General features: G+C 41.0%; 1 non-coding gene across 1 annotated transcript; it reads right to left on the bottom strand.

The window, feature by feature from the left end:
* Positions 1–550: 550 nt before the first annotated feature.
* Positions 551–656, bottom strand: LOC115032185. The gene has a single exon (XR_003837845.1). It is a non-coding gene; the product is annotated as a U6 spliceosomal RNA (small nuclear RNA).
* Between the last annotated feature and the right edge of the window lie 7,077 nt (positions 657–7,733).

Below are 7,733 nucleotides of genomic sequence, written 5' to 3' on the forward strand. Positions count from 1 at the left end.
TTGTGCTGCATCAAAGCCAGCCTCTAAGAACTTTTGATTCAGACATTTGCTCCAGTGCTTCCCTGTACCTGCTAAGAGTCACTAGTATTTATGAACAAAAAATCCAAAGTCTTGACTATTTAACATTAGGCAAGGCCCTGGGTTCAGTGTCCAGAATTAGAAAACAAGACAAACAAACAGCAACAAGAAGAAGCAATGCTATCTTCCGGTTCTATTCAAGCAAGTGTGGGCTTGAGGATTCAAGTTTCTTGGGTGACTTAGAAGCTGCATGGCTCAGGGCCATACTTTGAGAATCACTATGTTAAACCACTCATCTAAGAAATACCAAAGTTCATCAATGAATTAGCAGTAGAGGGTGAGCCACACCAAGAATCAAGTCAAGAGAATGCCTGCCAATTGTCAAACAGTCCTAACTTTATATACAGTCCTGCTGGGCTCCAATGGGCAACCCAGAGAACAAACTCATCTCCTCCTACAGGCAAATCCAGGGAATTAACTCCTTAAAAACCGTACAGTACAATGTCTTCTAAATTATGATTTTTTTCAACAGAAAACTATAGAATGATTCACAGATCTGTATGCTATCCTTGCACAGGTTCCATGCTAACCACCTCTGTTTCCTTCCAGTTGTGGTATAGGAAGCTTGTTTTGTCCTCAGTCTCCCTCTGGCTACACTAGACCATAATGGGATCAACCTATTTCCAGACCAGGAACCCAAAAGGCTAACATCGCTATGGCTCAGGATCTGCTCTGTGCTGGGTAGCGTTACAGGAGTCAAACAACTGGGAGACACACTTTAAAGTTAGTATCCCAAGTCTGGCAGGAAACTGGATCTATTAGCAAATACATACAACCATAAAAGCATATAAGATGTGTCTGGAGAGATGGCTCAGCACTTAAGAGCACTGACGATTCTTCCAGAGGTTCTGAGTTCAATTCCCAACAACCACATGGTAGCTCCCAACCATCTGTAATGAAATCTGATGACCTCTTCTGGTGTGTGTGAAGACAGCAACAGTGTACTCATAAACATAAAATTAATAAGTATTTTTTTAAAAAAGCATATAAGGTGATCTATGAACTGTTTTAATGAGAGATAAAACTTGAAATAAGACATGATGTTTGCAACTGCTGACTGAAACATAAAGATGCAGCCAGAATCCTGGAGAAGTGCCAATGCCAAATAACGGACAGTAAATATGCTCAAGTAGGAAGGAATATTTCATCTGGAACTCAAAGGAGAAACTTCCACTACACATTCTGATATTAACTAATATCGAACTGACCATATCCCATGGACACTTGACCCTGAACTCAATCCCTCATGAGGAAAAAAAAATCAGAAAAATAAACTTCATGTGTCAGGATACATGGAAAGTTACAAAGGGAAAGTAATGTCACTCAAAATGACCCTTTATGAGAATCTGATCTGAAGTTGTTCTATTTGCTCTTTCGGATTCTACTTTATGACTACTTTCTCCTAATTAACAGATTTTACCCAGCATCCTCTATGTGCCAGGTGGTGTGTTAGCTGTAGTGGTTTCCAATGTGAAGAACAGGAGCCCCATCTTTCAGGAGCTCCCGCCAGCCTTCTGTTTTACCTGCATGTTCCTCCAGGAGAGAACTACTGGGAACTTCTGTGTCCTGACAGGCCCCATCCCCTGCTGAAACGTCTCCCCTTGAAGGGTGGATTTGATCCGTCGTATTCACCTTTGCCTTTGCGAAACATGTCTACTGGTTAAACGTAAGCTTGAAAACAACCTAGATGTTGACATGTAGGAGAATATCTAAACAAGGAGTGAGCTAACATCATGAACTATTTGGCAGCAATAGAAGAATTAATAGTTAAAAAGGTCTAATGGACTAGTGAACTAACTAGCACATACTGGAGTTGGCCTTCTCGCTGACTTCATACGAAGCACTCTCTCCATCTGGCATGGCATTTCCTCCCTTCACTAGTGATATCCCTATCACAATTAAGATCACTTGGAACATACCATCATTTAAGCCGTGACAAAATGTCTATGTCCCCGTGCTTGGAATCGCCCTCTTTCCAAAGCATGCTTAGGAGGTTCCCATGCCTCAGCCTCCATCTTTGCCCTCAGGGCTTCCAAGTAGACTGCCAACAGCAGCCATCTGTCTTAGACTTCTTTCCATGCTGGGGAGGACACTGTCCCCATTTGCATGGCCAGCAGGTGTGATAGTTTTCTTCAGAACAGAGCCAGGACCAAAGCTGGTGAGTAAACACTTCAGTTTCTTTGCTCCTTGAGCAGAGTAGTTCTCCCACTTGTGTCAACATCACTTCCTGGTTCCCTAAGGGATTAAACTCATGATTACAGAAATGGCTTCCCAGTGACTCTACTGGCCACCATCTCTTATTGCTTACTTCCGGATAATGTTACCTTCCCACACTCGGCAAGCCAAACACCTTCTTTATCTGGGCAACATTTTCTCTGTTATGACAAGTCTCAAACTCTGCATCGCAGTCTTCTGTGACTGTCTTAGCTCTCCTAAACAGACTACACACTCTAAGGACGGAATACTTAACTGCTCCATTTCTCAGGGCCTAACAATGGCTCTCTCATACAATAAGCACTTGGAAAAGACTAGATGTGGGTGGTCAAGATGGCTGAGTGGGTAGAAGTGCTTGCAATGCAATCCCAGAGACCCAAGTATGGTCCCAGAACCAAAGTAAAAGAGATGACTAACACCACACAGTTGACTTCTGACTGCAACTTGTGCCTGGTGGAATGTGCACTCACACACACACACACACTCACACACACACACACACACACATACTGATGATGAAAACAAATAAAGTTTTTTTGTTTTTTGTTTTTTAAGATTTATTTATTATATGTAAGTATACTGTAGCTGTCTTCAGACACACCAGAAGAGGGTGTCACATCTCATTACGGGTGGTTGTGAGCCACCATGTGGTTGCTGGGATTTGAACTCAGGACCTTCGGAAGAACAGTCAGTGCTCTTACCCGCTGAGCCATCTCGCCAGCCCAAATAAAGTTTTAAAAGGGAAAAAAAACCCTAGATTTAATCAAATTGAAAAATTTTAAAGAAAAACGGCTTTCACCTCTCACATGCAAATAAATAGCTGTGTCTTCTATGGCACTGAGTAAATGAAATTATTGAAGCAATGTTTTATGAATTGTAATTATATACAAGTTCAGAAAGGGCATAAGCTGCTCCCAAGTTTGAATTGAGGCTTTGAGTTGAAACAAGAATATGTCAAATGTATTTTAGCACTTCCTAGTTGGAAAGATAAATCGATGTTTATTTAGGAAACTAAAGGGACCAAGCCTGGCTCACATCTCAAATCCTTAGCATGGTACTGAAGCCTCCCTTTCCAGCTTCATCGTTCATCGTGTTTCTCCATCGCTGTGATAGGGTTGTGCAATCTTCCTGTAAATAATATTCCATTCAAATTTCCATACACATGTTTAAAACAAACACACAAAACCACAGATTTTTTTTTATTTCATTAGGTAAATAGCCATGAGCAATGAGAGAAATGATACAAGTAAAAAGTCTACACCTTAACGCCATCCCCCCAATATTACTATACTATCTCAGAATCCTCATTAAGAAAGTTCTAACACATTGGGCTTTGTGTGCATGATCTGAATTGGAAGAATGTCTTAAATGCCTTTCGAATTTGTTTTCAGTGGCTAATCCTGTGGCTTATGTCTTAAAGACAGTTGTTTATAGAAACTCAGGGCTGGTGAGACGGCTCAGTGGGTAAGAGCACCTGACTGCTCTTCCGAAGGTCTGGAGTTCAAATCCCAGCAACCACATGGTGGCTCACAACCATCTGACAAGATCTGACTCCCTCTTCTGGAGTGTCTGAAGACAGCTACAGTGTACTTACATATAATAAATAAATAAATAAATAAATAAATAAATAAATAAATCTTTAAAAAAAAAACTCAAAAAGCAGGGTATTAACTTTATGCTACGCAAAGTCATAGATGACTCACAGGTGCTACTCATGAAATTATACAATGTGCACCATGTGAGTGCCCTGCATGTATGCACGTGCACCATGCACATGCCTGGTACTCATGGAGAATGGAAGAGAAGGCTGGATCCTCTGGAACTTGAGTTACAGATGCTTGGGAACCACCATGAGGGTGCTGAGAACTGAACCTGTGTCCTCTGCAAGGCAGCCAACACGCTTAGCTTTCTGAGCCATTGCTTGAACACCAAACAATATTTTTGGTCCAAAAAAACAAATTGGGCTGGAGAGATGGCTCAGCGGTTAAGAGCACCAACTGCTCTTCCAGAGGGCCTGAGTTCAATTCCCAGCAAAAGGAAGATTGGAATATCCAAAGCTCTCTGATTAAGAGAAAAGTTTTACTAAAAATTAAAATATATATATATATCAGACTCTTTGTACTTCTTAAATTGCAGGTTTGCAAGTTGAATATGGAACCTTAAACATGAAGGCAAGTGATTTTAGATGTATCTATCCAGTCCTGCATATGTGTGGGTGTGTATATAGGTGTGTATATATATATATATATATATATATATATATATATATATATATGTGTGTGTGTGTGTGTGTGTGTGTGTGTGTATATATGAAATCATGGGTCACATAACAATGTTTATTTTTTTCACTCTATGATGCTCACCATATACAATGATGCTCTAATAAAATTACACCACCTGATGACACTATAGCTGTCTTACTTTTGTCTTACTTTGCCCTTTACCAGTGCATGCAATAAAACTCCTAACCGTGTACTCCTCCAAATATGACCTAATCATTAAACAAAACATGACTTATATATCAAAATGAGCTATGACATGCCTGCTTCTTTCCTTTTTGGTACACCATTGTAACACACAGACACTGCACACATACTTAATATCCATTCCTTCTTTAAATACAACTTCTACACTCCAAAGTCGAGATGAAAACATTTTCAAGACTCCCTTGACGCTTAAGTTCCATATGTAACCTATTCTCACCTAGGACTACTGTGATATACATTTAGAGAGCAAGTGAGTACCGTAAAGAGTTGGTCATGATCAAGAACAGCGGATGGCCGGTAGCTAAAGTAGAAGTCCTATTGTCTAGCTCTGGCAGAATAGATAATGACAGTCTGCCATGCACAGCAGCATCATCCTGGGCTGGACACTGACTGCTTTCTTCTAGGCCCCGCCTGGCCTAGAGCTTGCTATGTAGACTAGGCTGACCTAGAACTCACACAGATCTGCATGCTTCTGCTTCTCAAGTGCTGGGATTAAGGGAGTGTGCCACCTTGCCTGACCCACCATTTGCTTTCTTATTTACAGTAATTCCATGATTTACAACCTTGGTGGATTCATATGAGCCTATGTTCTTATCCAAAAACACATGGACATAATATATAATTGGTACTACTAGTTAGTTGAACGGTACAATTTTAAAGCTAAGTGGAACCTTAGTAATAAACTCTACTTAAATTAGTCTCAAACCAAGTCGATAACTTACCAAAGCTTCCGTAAACAGAGGCAGAGGCTAAACAACATATGGTCTTCTTATTCTGGTTCTACATAAAGAATTTATAGCATCTTTATGCTCAAAGAGGAGGTGAGACAACTGGCTGGCCAGCTATGCTCCCAGTTACACTTGGGCATTTTTTTTTTTTTTTGTGGTAGCCTAATGTGTTCATCTGCTGGCTCGCTGGCTTTAGTCGGAGGACAGATGGAATCTGATGCTTTTGTAAGGAGTTTACTTCCTTTTCCCATCCTCCCCATCCTCCACCTCCACAGCAGAGGTGCTGTTGCATTCATTCTTCCCCCATCTGAAGCAACCTAGACTGCTGCATGGCACCAGCGCTCTTCGTCTTCATTGCTGTATAGAGCATCATATAGAGGTCTCTGCAGGATGCAGGTCTATGCTCCAGTTTGCAGAAGACAGGTTCCCAAGAAGCTAGAGCTCTGCAGTAAGTTCTCTGAGCTAAAACGAACCTAATATCCTTTTCAAGTTCTTCCAGTTTGACATCAAAGGACCATTGTTGAAAGGATTTAATAGTGGAAAGAATGTGGCACTGGATCCAAACTGAACTTAAATCCCTGACCTGACCTGTCCCTTAATTAGTATGTAAGCTCAGAGAAGTTATTCAATCTCTCACCTTTTTACGTAAAATGATAAAGTTACAAGACTACCGGAAGGACCATGAAAAATATTCCTGCAATGCTGGACATGCAAAGCCGCCATTGAGAGAATCCTTATCGTAATCGTATTAAAATATTGCCTTGAGGAGCAGCCAATGGTGACTTTTGGTCCTTTCTCATTTATGATTTTACAGCTGATGAAGTAGGTCATAAGAAGTTTCCAAGATAACCCAACACCCTCTCACAAAAGACCCACTGGCTTTGGACCCCATTGTCATGTGTTGCATGTTGTAAGGAGGCTTCCAGAGACCCAGGAAGTTATACATGCTCTTGTCACTCATGTTAGTCTCTTGGGAGTGTGTTTGTCATTAGAAGACTAGGTTCCTGATGTTTAAAAAGGAGCCCAAGTTAGGACCCCCTCTCTCTCTCTTTCTCTCTCTCTCTCTCTCTTTCTCTCTCTCTCTCTCTCTCTCTCTCTCTCTCTCTCTCTCTCCCTATTTCCCCTTCCCCCTTCCCATCCCCCTCCCCCTCTCTCACCTTCTCTTGTCCTCAGCTCTCTGCAGAAGGGTCCTTTGCTTTGGAATCCCAGTCTCCAGCCCCGTGAGGAAGTCATCTTTGTCTTTGTCTTGTCTTGTTTGTTCGTTGTTGTTGTTGTTGATAAATGATTATACCTCGGGCATCCTAATACAAAAGCAGAGAATGGATAAATCCAATCCCACCCTTAAGATCCAGTGGTGTTGGTCTCCCTACAGGGCTTCAAGCTGTGTAAATGAAGTGAAAGGATAGACAGGAAATAAAAATCCTGAGCATGCCAGAGAATAACACTGAGAATTGGGAATAGTGGCCTGGCGGGGGTCGTCACCAATCCCAGCACTCGAGAGGCAGAGGCAGGGAATCTCTGAGTTCGAGGTCAGTCTGGTCTACAGAGAGAGTTCCAGGACAGCCAGGGCTACACAGAGAATCCTTGTCATAAACAAAACAAAACAAAACAAAACAAAACAAAAACAAAAACAAACAAAAACAAACCCCCAAAACAATAGCAACAGAACTAACAAATGAAAAAATCCCCATAAAAAGAATTGGGGATGGGAATGACATTATTCTACACCAGCAGTTCTCAGTCTGAGGGGAGGGGACCTCATGAGGGGTCAGAGTTTGGGGTCACATATCAGTTATCTGCATTACAATTCATAACGGTAACACAATTACAGTTATGAAGTAGCAACCAGATAATTTTATGGTTAGGGGTCGCCAAGACAGGAAGAACCATATTAAACGGTCCCAGCATTAGGAAGGTTGAGAACTGCTGTCCTACACTCTTTTTGGAACATTGTAGTCTAATAACATTTTAAGTAAACTCTAAACCTGTAGTGTTTTTAAGCACATAATCGCGCAATTTATAGGAGGTTGGTTTTTTTAAAGCATTAACTTTTCCTCTATAGCTCAGCACTTTCTTATGACGTGAGAGCTGAGGCGATATGACAGATTTTATTTTCTTTTAGGAGGAAAGGTTCACTTTACAAATGACTTTTTTTTTTAATTTTTAATATTTTTTATTACGTATTTTCCTCAATTACATTTCCAATGCTATCCCAAAAGTCCCCCAT

The sequence above is a fragment of the Mus caroli genome, chromosome 10, assembly GCF_900094665.2.
Source record: "Mus caroli chromosome 10, CAROLI_EIJ_v1.1, whole genome shotgun sequence".
NCBI classification, from domain to species: Eukaryota; Metazoa; Chordata; class Mammalia; order Rodentia; family Muridae; genus Mus; species Mus caroli.